The sequence below is a fragment of the Macrobrachium nipponense genome, chromosome 22 (genome assembly GCF_015104395.2).
Source record: "Macrobrachium nipponense isolate FS-2020 chromosome 22, ASM1510439v2, whole genome shotgun sequence".
Lineage (NCBI taxonomy): Eukaryota > Metazoa > Arthropoda > Malacostraca > Decapoda > Palaemonidae > Macrobrachium > Macrobrachium nipponense.
The window spans coordinates 57,104,491-57,117,019 of NC_087213.1; positions in this window are offsets into that span (position 1 = coordinate 57,104,491).

Here is a 12,529-nt window from a genome sequence, read left to right on the forward strand (position 1 = left end):
CTGCTTAGAAAATTATTAGGAAACTGGACACATCACCAGAAAACTGACAATACAGTATATACCTTAATTAATGCTAACAAAAGGCATAACACGAAATTGGACTCCCATCAACGCTTGGCACATCAATGCCTGTTTAACGCCATTGTATTGTTAATTGTCACCATAACATCCAGTTAAAATACTGACATACTCAAGTATTCTTTTTCAACATACATCTGAGATTTTCCCCCCAGTAAATAACTTAAAACCTGGTCCATCTTGGTAGTTCATGCAATATTAACTATATCTAAAAATGTAACATCTGATATTTTTCCCCGAAATAACTGAAAACCTAAACCAGTTTGGCGATCGTCCAAAATCATATATATTAGTGATACTTGCTGAGTATCACTGAAATACGATAATTTTTAATTCAGTTGATTTAACGACAGTGACAGACAGACAGGCAGAGACAGGGGCCCCTGCTATATATTTCCCCATCACTTTGCGGGGAACAATTGAGTGTAGTGGAATTTTCAAAATAATTTTCTTCCAAAACTACATGATTTGTCTTCAAACTATTAATTAAATTAAATTAGGTCTCCCAGTGTTTTCAAGTTAATTTTCTCTCAAAACTCTTTGATTTGTCTTCAAACCATTAACTTTAAATTAAGTTTCCCAGTGTTTTCAAATAAATTTTTCTTCAATACTCTCAAATTTATTTTCAAATTATTAAGTTAAATTACTTGTCCCAGTGTTTTCAAATAAATTCTTTCCTCGATACTCTTTGATTTTTCATAAAACTATTAAGTTAAAATTAAGTATCCCAGTGTTTTCAAATAAACTTTTCCTGAATACTCTTCAATTTGTCTCGAAACAATTACATGTTAAAATTAAATATCTTAGTGTTTTCGAATAAACTTTTCCTCAATATTCTTTAATTTGTCTCCAATTATGTTAAAATTAAGTAACCCAGTGTTTTCAAATAAATTTTTCCTCACTACTCTTTTATTTTTCTTTAAACTATTAAATTAAAATCAAGTGTCCCAGAGTTTTCAAAAAAATCTTTCTTCAATACTCTTTGATTTTTCTTCAAACTATTGCGTTAAAATGAAGGGTTCCAGCGTTTTCAATTTAATTTTTCTACAAAGCACTTTAATTTGTAATCAAACTATTCAGTTCAATGTAATTTTCTACAGTTCAGTGACAATATCTCTTTCAATCCTGAATTACAAAAATATACGACAATAAGGACGTCCTCAGGGTATCAGTTCAGCAATATTAAAATCATAACGGATGAAATGGATAGATGGATAGAATATCATATCATGAAATCATAAAAAGATATTTTCAGCGATTTTTCACAGAAACACTTAAGCTAACATTTCAGTTATCTTGCGAAAAAGAGAGAGAAGCGTTTCAAGACCTCTCAAGTATCCCATTACGCCTGGTGGAATTACGGTGGCTATAAGAAGGTGTACTTACACAAATATAAACACATTTACGCAACCACACACTATAATATATAATATATATATATATATATATATATATATATATATATATATATATATATATATAATATATATAATGCAATTAGTGAATAACATATTGGGTGTTGCAATGGTAATTTTTCACCTGTGATATAATTGCTTACATAGACACACACATATATAAGTGTGTGTGTGTGTGTGTGTATAAAATGTACATACATACATACAAAAGCCAAGTAAAGAGAAGAGTCAACCGCGATGCGAGCATCTTCCTCTCATCTGGTATTCCTGACCATTCCTCGCAGTATTGATAAAGCGTAGGCGTGCAAAAACTAACAAAAACATGTAGCACCGTTTTACAAGACGAAACATCCTTTAAAAAAGAAGGATTGCGACCCTTACGCATCTCCTGCGTAGAGTCCAGCTCGGGGATCCTACCAGCCTTGAGGGTTAAGCCCTTCTGTTAATCCTCCCACCCCTTCCCCTCCGTCCCCCCCACCCCCACCTCCCCGACGGGATCTCAAAAACCACTTGAGTGATAAGTCACATTTGCGAGGGCGTAAGTGGATTTAAAAAGGAGTGGGGGAGGGTGGGGGGGGGGGATCTCGCCCCCTAAATGGTTTAAATGGTACGGAAGTGGATTTAAAAAATGGCCAGCGTCGACCATTAATGGTTTGTAGGGTACAGAAGCGATCCTCTGGCCATTGCAATAAATGTTTATATTTTTGTGGATTACTGTTTTTTTTTTTTCATTCTTATTTTTTCCATCCGAAGATCATCAACGATCCAGAATGTGGTCTGGTTTCATAGAGGGATGATTAATGAAGACTTGGTGGTGATTTGTTTTACGGTAAGCTGTCTTATGCCAGAACGTGCATTTCTCCCGAGGTGGACCTTAAGTGTGATTAAGTGCGATTTGGAATAGGAGGCCTGCAGCGGACCTCCGGACTATAACCAACCAGAAGAGACAAATGTACACTTGATGTCTAATGAGAAATGTCATACGTCTTCCTAAACAAACAAAAAACAAAAAAAAAAAAAAAAGGACAGATGGAATATTTCTGGGAAAACATTTAAAATGTATGATATATAACTGACGAAAATACATTTATGAACGGAAATGAAACATTACAAAAATTAAACACACAAAACATTAGCTGCTCCTCCCGCCCCAGGGAGAAACATGTACTAAAAAGGGCACACGTTAATCTAAAATGTACAGAAAAACACAACTGAAGAACGTCCATTTCAATAAAAAAAGAAAAGCAAAAAAACACACACACATGAACCCTACACATTCCAAAATACAAAATCAATTTAGGAAGTGTATCTCCACTGAAACTGAAACGAATCGCAAAAAAAAGAAAAAAAAAACTGGGAGAAGCTCCCAGCATCTGGGAACTAAAAATGCATCAAGACAAGAGACCCCGGGAATTTACAGCATACAAATAACTGAGAGGCCATTTTCACGAGGGGAGACCCCGTAAATGATAATCCCAAATTCAATATTGGTTTACGACGCCATAAAATCTTACAAAGGAGATACATCTCTCAAATATTCCTCCTCAATGGCGTATGATAATATGTCTTCAGAGAAGACTTATGGGGACTCTATAATTCTCCCGTTTCCAACACAGTGTTCTGCGAGACGCCTGCGAAGTGGGGATATGAATTCTCCATAGTGGGGATATGAAATCTCAAAAGAGGGGATATGAATTCTCAAAAGTGGGAAAGTGAATTCTCAAAAGTAGGGATATGAATTCTCGAAAGTGGGGATATGAATTCTCCACAGTGAGTGTAAGAAGTCTTCATAGCGAGTATACGAATTCTCCAAAGTGGGGATATGAATTCTCCATAGCGAGTATATGAATTCTCCAAAGTGAGGATATGAGTTCCCCATAGTGAGTATATGAATTCTCAAAAGTGGGGATATGAATTCTCCATAGTGAGTATAAGAATTCCTCATAACGAGTATATGAACTTTCTAAAGCGGGGATATGAATTCTCCACAGTGAGTATGTGAATTCTCAAAAGTGGGATATGAATTATCCATAGTGAGTATATGAATTCTCAAAAGTGGGGATATGAATTCTCCAAAGTGGGAGTACGAATTTGACACAAGGAATGTGAAATCTCCAAAATGGGACCATGATTTCTCAAAAGTTGGAGTGTGAATCCTCAAAAGTGTGAATGTGAATTCTCCAAACTGGGAATATGAATTCTCAAGTGGCTATACGAATCCTCCAAAATGGGAATATGAATTTGCCAAAGAGCCAACGTGAATTCTCCAAAATGGGAACATGAATTCTCAAAATGGGCGAATGAGATTTCTCCTAAGCAGGAATATTAATTCCCCAAAGTGGGAATATGAATTCTCCTCAGCGGGAATATGAATTCGCCAAAGGAATATGAATTCCCCAAAGTGGGAATATGAATTCTCCTCAGCGGGAATATGAATTCGCCAAAGTGGGAATATGAGCTTGCCAAATTGAGAATAGGAATTCTCCAATGTAGTCATGTGAATTCTTCAAAGTGTGAATATGAATTTCCAGTTGGGATATGACTTCTCCACTGTGGAAAAGGAATTGTCTAATGTGGTAATATGAATTTTCCAAAGTGTGAATATGAATTCTCCAGTTGAGATATGACTTCTCCAATGTGGGAACATTAATTCTCCAAAGAGGGAATATGAATTCTCCAAGTGGGTTTATGAATCCTCCAAAATGGGAATATGAACTTTCAAAACTGGGAATGTAAATATTCCAAAGAAATAACATGAACTCTCCAAACTAGGAATATATGAATTCTCCTGAATTCTCCACAGTGGGAATATGATTTCACCAACTAGCAATTCTGATCAAATTTATATGGCAATGAATTATACGATATTCTTTAAAATTATGGCGGTCATGTCGATACAGAAAGTTGAACCAAAGGTTATTGTGGTTAAGTTGATGTATGATGACCAATGAGCTGATTGCGCGAGTGTGTGTGTGTGTGTGTGTGTGTGTGGGGGGGGGGGGCGGGGTTGATGGTAAGGAGGCCATTGGTCAAAGAGAGAGAGAGAGAGAGAGAGAGGAGAGAGAGATTATCATATCTTTCCATCGTTTACGGACTTCACATGTATGTTAAAATTATAAATATATCTGTAAGCGCAAATATTACTTCTTACGATACCACTTGTCCAATCAATATTTCTTTTAATTCTAAACCCACTCGACTGCGTAACATCTTACACCACAAATAAACCATGTTTTACTTTATCTGTTTCTTATTTCATATCAATGTATCTTTTTCCATTTTAAATAAATTCTATTTTTTAAAATTTTATATCAATTTCCTTTCTTTCACCTAAAACAGTTCTACTAAGTATAACCTGCATTGTAAATAAACCATGCTGTATTTATCTTTTTCCTATTTTATATTAATTCATCTTTTTCCTATTTTATAGCAATTACATTTTTGTTTCATATCAATTTCCTGTTTTTCATCTTGTTACTATTTTACATCAATTCATCTTTATTTTATATTAATTATATTTTTCAATTTGATATCAATTTCCTGTCTTTCATCTTTTTACTATTTTATATCAATTTATCTTTTTTTATTTCATATCAATTACATTTTTCAGTTTGACATCAATTTCCTGTCTTTCATCTTTTTACTATTTTATATCAATTTACATTTTTCTATTTTATATCAGTTACATTTATCAGTTTGATATAAAATCACCGACAAACTGATTTTACTTTCCCGTTTTTCCTTATGCTCTAAAAAGCACTTTTCTTACCCGTTCGTAAGCCATCATGCCCTCATGCCATCATGCCTGTCATTCTTTAGCCCACTTACCCAAGTATCTCCCGCCCCTGGTCCACACTCTCTAAGCCTCTCCAATTCCTTCTCCTGTTTATCACCATTACCTTACATCTGACGTTCGCTCGCATCCTTTGTAGACAAAGGATACGCGAGTTACATCCTTTATAGACTCCTTATAATATAACCTTTACGTCCTTCAGTCGTGTCAAACCCACTTGGCATCTCCGTAACATTCACGTGGCACTTTCTTATCTGGCTTTTGACACAAATACAAACGTATTAACTTATAATACATACATACGTACATAAATAATACACACGCGCAAAAGCCTGTCCTTACCAATAAATCCATTGAATTTCTTTACCACCACCTAATGACATAAACAAGTGAATATACATTAAACTTGCATTTCCTATTTCGCAAATCATAATGGAGAGAGAGAGAGAGAGAGAGAGAGAGAGAGAGAGAGAGAGAGAGAATCTACACAGTCAACAAAATAAAAATAAGTAAAATCTAAACGTCAAGTAAAATAAGTGAAAATTGAGCAACTCATAAATATTATGAAAAAAATAACTTCAAGGAGTGTTTATCCTCTAAAACAAATATTAATAAATAAAAACGAACAACATTACCCTAAGGGTCCACTATGCACACAAAAGTATTAATTAAATAACAAGGAAAGAAATCGACAATATAAATAAATAAAAGACAGCCACTTGCATATGATCGCCTGTCAGGCAGAAGTTCATCTGGTCCCTTGAGGAGGAGGAGGAGGAGGAGGAGGAAGAGAAAAGGAGGAGGTGCAGGAGGAAGAAGAAAACGGCTGGAGGAGGAAACTGAGGAGGAGAAAAGGCAGGAGGAGGTGCTGGAGGAGGAGGATTAGGAGGAAAGGAAAGAGGAAGATGAGGAGCAATAAGAAAAGGATGAGGAGTAATAAGAAGAGGAAGAGGAAAATGGAGGAGGAGGAGGAGGAGGGTGGGGGGAATGCCTCGACAATAACTTCCAAAGAAGCAACAACACCTGTCACGCTCATAAGTAAAGCTGAAGTCAATAATGCTTTGCAATTACACGGCACACAGAGGCGCCCCTGGAGGAGGGGAGGAGGAGGAGGAGGAGGAGGAGGAGGGAGATTTCAATTTCATATATGAGGTTGTCTGTCAAGAGCCTTGGATTGACACGGAAATGGTAAGGCCGAAAGGAGGATGTTGCAGATCTCTCTCTCTCTCTCTCTCTCTCTCTCTCTCTCTCTCTCTCTCTGATTTATTTCAGTGCCATCAACAACACGTTATCACCCCCCATGGAGACAATGCACAACTTACCGTTTCTCATGTACGCATTTTCTGACTATCAAAGCCGTCCCGTTTTCATTATTATTATTATTATTATTATTATTATTACCGATCTATTGCAACACTATTTTCAAACAAGAATAAAAGAATTTCCAATCAGTCCAGTATCCAAATAAGTCAGACTAAGAATGCGTCCACACTAAAGTACGACTAGAATTTTAAACAAACACATCCTCATACATCCAATTTGATGTATAATATGCATATATTACATGTCAATAAATATTTTGAATATGAATTGAACGCCAAGAAATTATTTTAAATTAAGACTTTTTTCCGCCTTTTGATATCAAATTAAGGCCCTTTTTCGCCCACCTCTCAAAGGTTGGAATATGAGATTCCATGGAATACCAGATTCCAAACTCTAAGAACCACTGCTGATACGCGAGAGCCATTGCTGATCTCTCTATTACCACCAATATCAGAAGGTAACAGACGCTTCGTTAAAGAAAAATTGTCCCCATTACACGTCATGGTTATCGTCTTGGGAACACCCCCCTCCCTCTTCCCCTTTACCCCCTCTCCCTCTCCACCCCCCCCCCGCCAAACCAAAAACCCCACACCACACCAAACAGTTGATGTCTCTCTTTCAATCTATCTTTTTTTTTTTTTTTCCTTTTTTTTTTCCTTTTGGTCATCCTGTCCTTATTTCCTCCCTCATATGGAATCATCGGGGCAAAAGAATTTCTTCTTCACAAGCTCGAAGGAGGAAGAGGAGGAAGAGCGGCAGAAGAACGGAAGGAGGTAGGGGAAGGGGGAAGTAGGAAGGGGAGGGGGGGAAGAAGAGGGTAAGGGCGAGCACTAAAGAGCGAGAGGAATTGCACCCAATGGACCATATTAAGATCCTAGGCCCTCGATATTTCCTGGTTCACCAGACCCATTAGATTGTTGACCCATCCCCAAAATAAGGATGGTGGAGGGGTGGAGGGGAGGGAGGTGGAGGGGGGGTAGAGGGGGAGGGGTGACGTTCGATAGATGGAGACTACCACTCCTACTACCATCGTGGAAGGGGGGGGGGAAGGGGGGGGAAAAGAAGGGCAATTGGCTTCACATCCTCTAGGATAAGGATCAGATGACTATGATGGTTGAAGAGGGACTCTTGCAAGAGATGAAAAAGAAATCAAAGAAGTATTGGAGACAGAGACGAAATCATCGACAGATGGCGAAGATGGTGTAGAGATTACATAAATAAATAAATAAATAAAAACTGAACTATCAACGAGAGAGAGAAAAAAAAGAGGCAAGAGCATCCAGATGTTAATAGAGCAATGACCAATTTCTGTTGCGTCAACTGACTTACTGAACCAAATATGGATGAATTAACTTCTGTAAGAATACTTTTAAAATTCTGCTAATTTACGGCCTTCATCAGTACACCACACATATTTATTTTATACATATGTAAATGTATATTTATATAATATATACATATATATATATATATATATATATATATATATATATATATATATACACATACACACAAAAGCTTGCAACAAGCGCAAAGATTACAATAAGGCTATCACGCCTAACACGATGAAGGTACGCTCCAGCACTCCACGAGGAGAAAGCAGAAGTAAAATACGCGCTATAATATTTTCAGCAAATAGGAAGTAGTGGCAGTAATTAACGCAGGTGTACATAACACGAAAGGAGGATTAAACGCAATGAAATTAAGGAGGACGCTGAAGGGAAAATGAGGGTGTCGCTAAAAGTGAAGTGCAAGGAGAAGGGAAAAAGAGGTGGAAGAAGGAGAAAGACAAAAATGAGAGAAACGAAGGAAAAAGGGACGTGGATACGAACTCATGGTAATAATAGAAGGGGTGTGCAAGCAAATGTAATTAAAAAGGTCGAAGGTTATTCGAGGAAAATGCTCTTTGCAGGATCTGAATTCGGATAGGAATGGTAATAAAAATTATTATTATTATTATTATTATTATATTATTATTATTATTATTATTATTATTATTATTATTATTGTCAGAAACTTTTACACCGTCACTGGAGATGTTTACAAAGCCGATCTATTAAAATATTTTTCACTGCTACGCCGAGTCCATATTTAACTTTTGGTCAAAAAACAAAAGCTATCAGGACAAGGGATTTACAGTGGATAGAAGTTTCTAATAATAATAATAATAATAATAATAATAATAATAATAATAATAATAACAATAATAATAATAATAATAATAATAATAATTTCTATTATTATCATTAATATTATTATTATTATTATTAGTAGTAGTAGTAGTAGTAGTAGTAGTAGTAGTAGTAGTATTCCCGTATTATTATTATTATTGTTATTATAATTATTATTATTATATAATAATAATAATAATAATAATAATAATAATAATAATAATAATAATAATAAAAAGAATTAACAAAAAGTAATGGGAAATGCAGCAAGACACCACTTACTAAAAAAAAGACAAAAAGTATATTAAACAAATTAACAAACAACTAAAAAAAAATGAAGACCTGACAACCCATTACACTTCAATCTCTCTTTCGAATGACATCCTAAACTCAGCCAATGGGCAGCAGAGGGATGATTCAAAACAGCGAAATTCGACTCCATGATTAGATCCGGGTCTAATTACTGTCATTTTTAAGCTGGGAATAAAAAAAGGGAGAAAGTTGCAAAAGTACGATGAACGAAACAAAAACTTGTATTCGTGCGAGAGATATTTCAACTTGATAAGTTCAATCCTTTGGCACTTTTCTCAGTACAATAAAAAGAATAAAATGGAAAAATAAAAAAAGGAGCTTTGAAGAGGAGGAGGAGGAGGAGGAGGAGGAGGAGGAGGAGGAGGAGGAGGAGGACGACGACGACGAGGAGGAGGAATAGGAGGGGGAAGATTAGGAGGAGGAGGAACTGGAGGAAGAGGAGAAGGAGGGGGAGGAGGACGAGGAATTGGAGGAGGAAGAGGAATTGGAGGAGGAAGAGGAATTGGAGGAGGAATAGAAGGAGGAGGAAGGAGGAATAGGAGGAGGAGGAACTGGAGAAGGAAGAGAAGGAATTGGAAGAGGAGGAGGAAAGAAATGAACTGTGAGGTGCGGGGTTAGGTTGCTGGGGGCGATTAGGGTGGAGGGGGAGAGGAGATCCAGGAGAGAGAGAGAGAGAGAGAGAGAGAGAGAGTCAGCAATATCCTGATATTGGTATAGATATAATTCAATATCAGGAGATGTAAGACAGTCTCAAGTGGGTAGGATCATCTTGTAAAGGTTATCCTCTTTTTTTTTTTTCTCACTTAACTGAACTGGGAGACGCTCCTCCTCCTCCTCCTCCTCCTCCTCCTTTTCTGGCTGTCAAGGTGCGCTTTCAACCGTCAAAAATGGAAGGAGAGAAAAGGGCCAATATAAAAAAAAGAAAGAAAAAAAGGGAGCGGTTGCGTGGTAATCGTTTTACAAGAAAGAGTGAGTCAGTAGTGTCCAGGTGATGGTGTTAAACGACAATTTTAGTGCTGTTTTAACTTCTGCAAATATATATATATTGTGACGTTTATAGATCGTTCCGTCTACCCACATATCAATTAATTAATTTGATTTGGAAAATGGCAGCCATTTCCTCCCAATATCAGCTGATTTTTAGGAAACGCGGGAACCAAAACCAGCCAGCCAGAGGTAGAGAGTTCCCCAGTTGGGGGAATATAGTCTTTTGTCAGCTTTAGGGACGTATCTCAAAAGGGAAGGATGTAGGCAGATTGGTACTTCTTAGACCTATATCCTAAGCTCCTTTTCCTGTGACCCCTCTGCTGGCTTTATGCTCTGTTTCCAGGATTTGCCTTGCTCGTGGGGGGTTAAGCTGAATCCCAACACCCAAGCAAACCGCCTGCATTCTGCCCCAGTCGGCTGCAGGACGTGACCTCGGACGGATGTCCAACCACCTGCCTTCCTGTTAGGCCTATCCAGGGCGAGAGTGGCGCGCCGATCGACCGAGGCCCAAGACAAAGCGAGGCCACGTTGTTCTACAAAGGTCCACACTGAACACGACATCCAGGTACGTCTTGTGGAACAGCATATTGCTAGTCTCTCCCATCCTATTATCATTTTGATCCTCATTCTCCCAATTCAATTTCCAACCCAAAAGGAACTCATCCTTTTGTTCCCTCTCACTGCCTCATGGCCGCATGCTTCCCCTTGTGTGATCGTCCCAGACGAATGAAGTCATTGCATACCTCAGTGAAACATTAAAAGATCCTTCTCCCCAGTGTTAGAGAATTAATTAATCAAAACAAGAAGTCATTTTTTTCCTTTTATCTCGTCTAATCTGGGATTCTTTTCCAGATTCCATGAGCCACGTGTCATGTCTCTCTGCCCGCAAGTGTTGCATTACCCAAGTTTATGAAACCAGCTTCACGAATCCATTTTGAGCCAGCTATTATCCATTTGTGAGAGATATATAAGTCCCAACGTGTGGACGCTGCATTTACCTTTTCTCCAGGCCAGCAAGGGCCTTTTTGTAAATAAATAGCTGTAAAGTAACGAGCTGAGTTTTCTGGCGACCTTTCCCTCTAAAGAAATTATCACTAACTATCAGTTTTACGGTAAGTTCGACTAATTTCCTTCTGTCCTCCCTCAATTATTTCCGTTTACGTATATAGCCTCTCCCAAGGCCCGGCTAATACGTAACAATATATATATATATTATATATATCATATATATATATATATATATATATATATATATATATATATATATATATATATAATATATATATATAAGTATAACGCAACAAACTAAGTACAAATGGCGTATGAAAATATCCTGCATTTATTAGCGAAATCTGTTATCGAGTCAAAAAACAAATGGGTATCACAACGAGGAGGAATATCACCGCCCTCCTCCTCCACCCTCCCCCCTCCCATTGCCCTATGCATCCTATACAAATCGCTGGAAAATATAACGCTCTATTGCAAAGCGAGCTTAATTGGTACGAAAAAAACAAAGGAAGACTATAAATCGAATGCAAATTAAAAATACACGTGATAACAATTGCAACGAATGGACATGAAAAAAAACAGTTATTATCATACAGCAACGAGTGCAACTCGAGTGGGGACGAATAATAATTATGCTCGACCGCGTTTCAAATTTATGATTACTGGAGTACACACAACACACACATGCAAGCAGGCACGTTTGCTTGTATGTGTGTATATGTGTGTGTAGGTACGTCTACACACACACACATATATATATATATATATATATATATATATATATATATATATATATATATACATATATATATATATATATATATAGCATCTATAAAATTATGCTTTTACTTGTCAAACTTGTACCCTATGCATACCTGTGTATAAATGTAGCCTTACGTAATATATATATATATATATATATATATATATATATATATATATATATTATATACACGTGAGTATGCATACATACATACACACATATATATGTATATATACATATACGCGTGTATACATACATGCATATATACACACATACATATATATCTTCTTCCCAGCTTGTTCCCATTTTTATATGGGGTTGCCGTTTCGGATGAGCCGTTTCCATTTATTTCTATCTTGCGCTTCTGCCTCATCAATTCCCTTCTCATGTAAGTCTCCTCTCACACAGTCCTTCCATCTCTTTCTTGGTCTCCCTCTTCTTCTTCTTCCTTGCACCTCCACCCCCATAGTATGTCTCCCAGCGTGGTCCTCATCTCTCCTCAACAGGTGTCCATACCATCTAAGCCTCCCCTCCTGTACTTTCTTTGATACTTCCACCACCTTAGTCGACCCCCTTATGTAGTCATTTCTGATCCTATCCTCTCTTGTCACCCCAACCATCCACCTAAGCATTCTCATTTCTGCCACATCCATCTTCTTCTGCTCTGCTTTTCTCATGC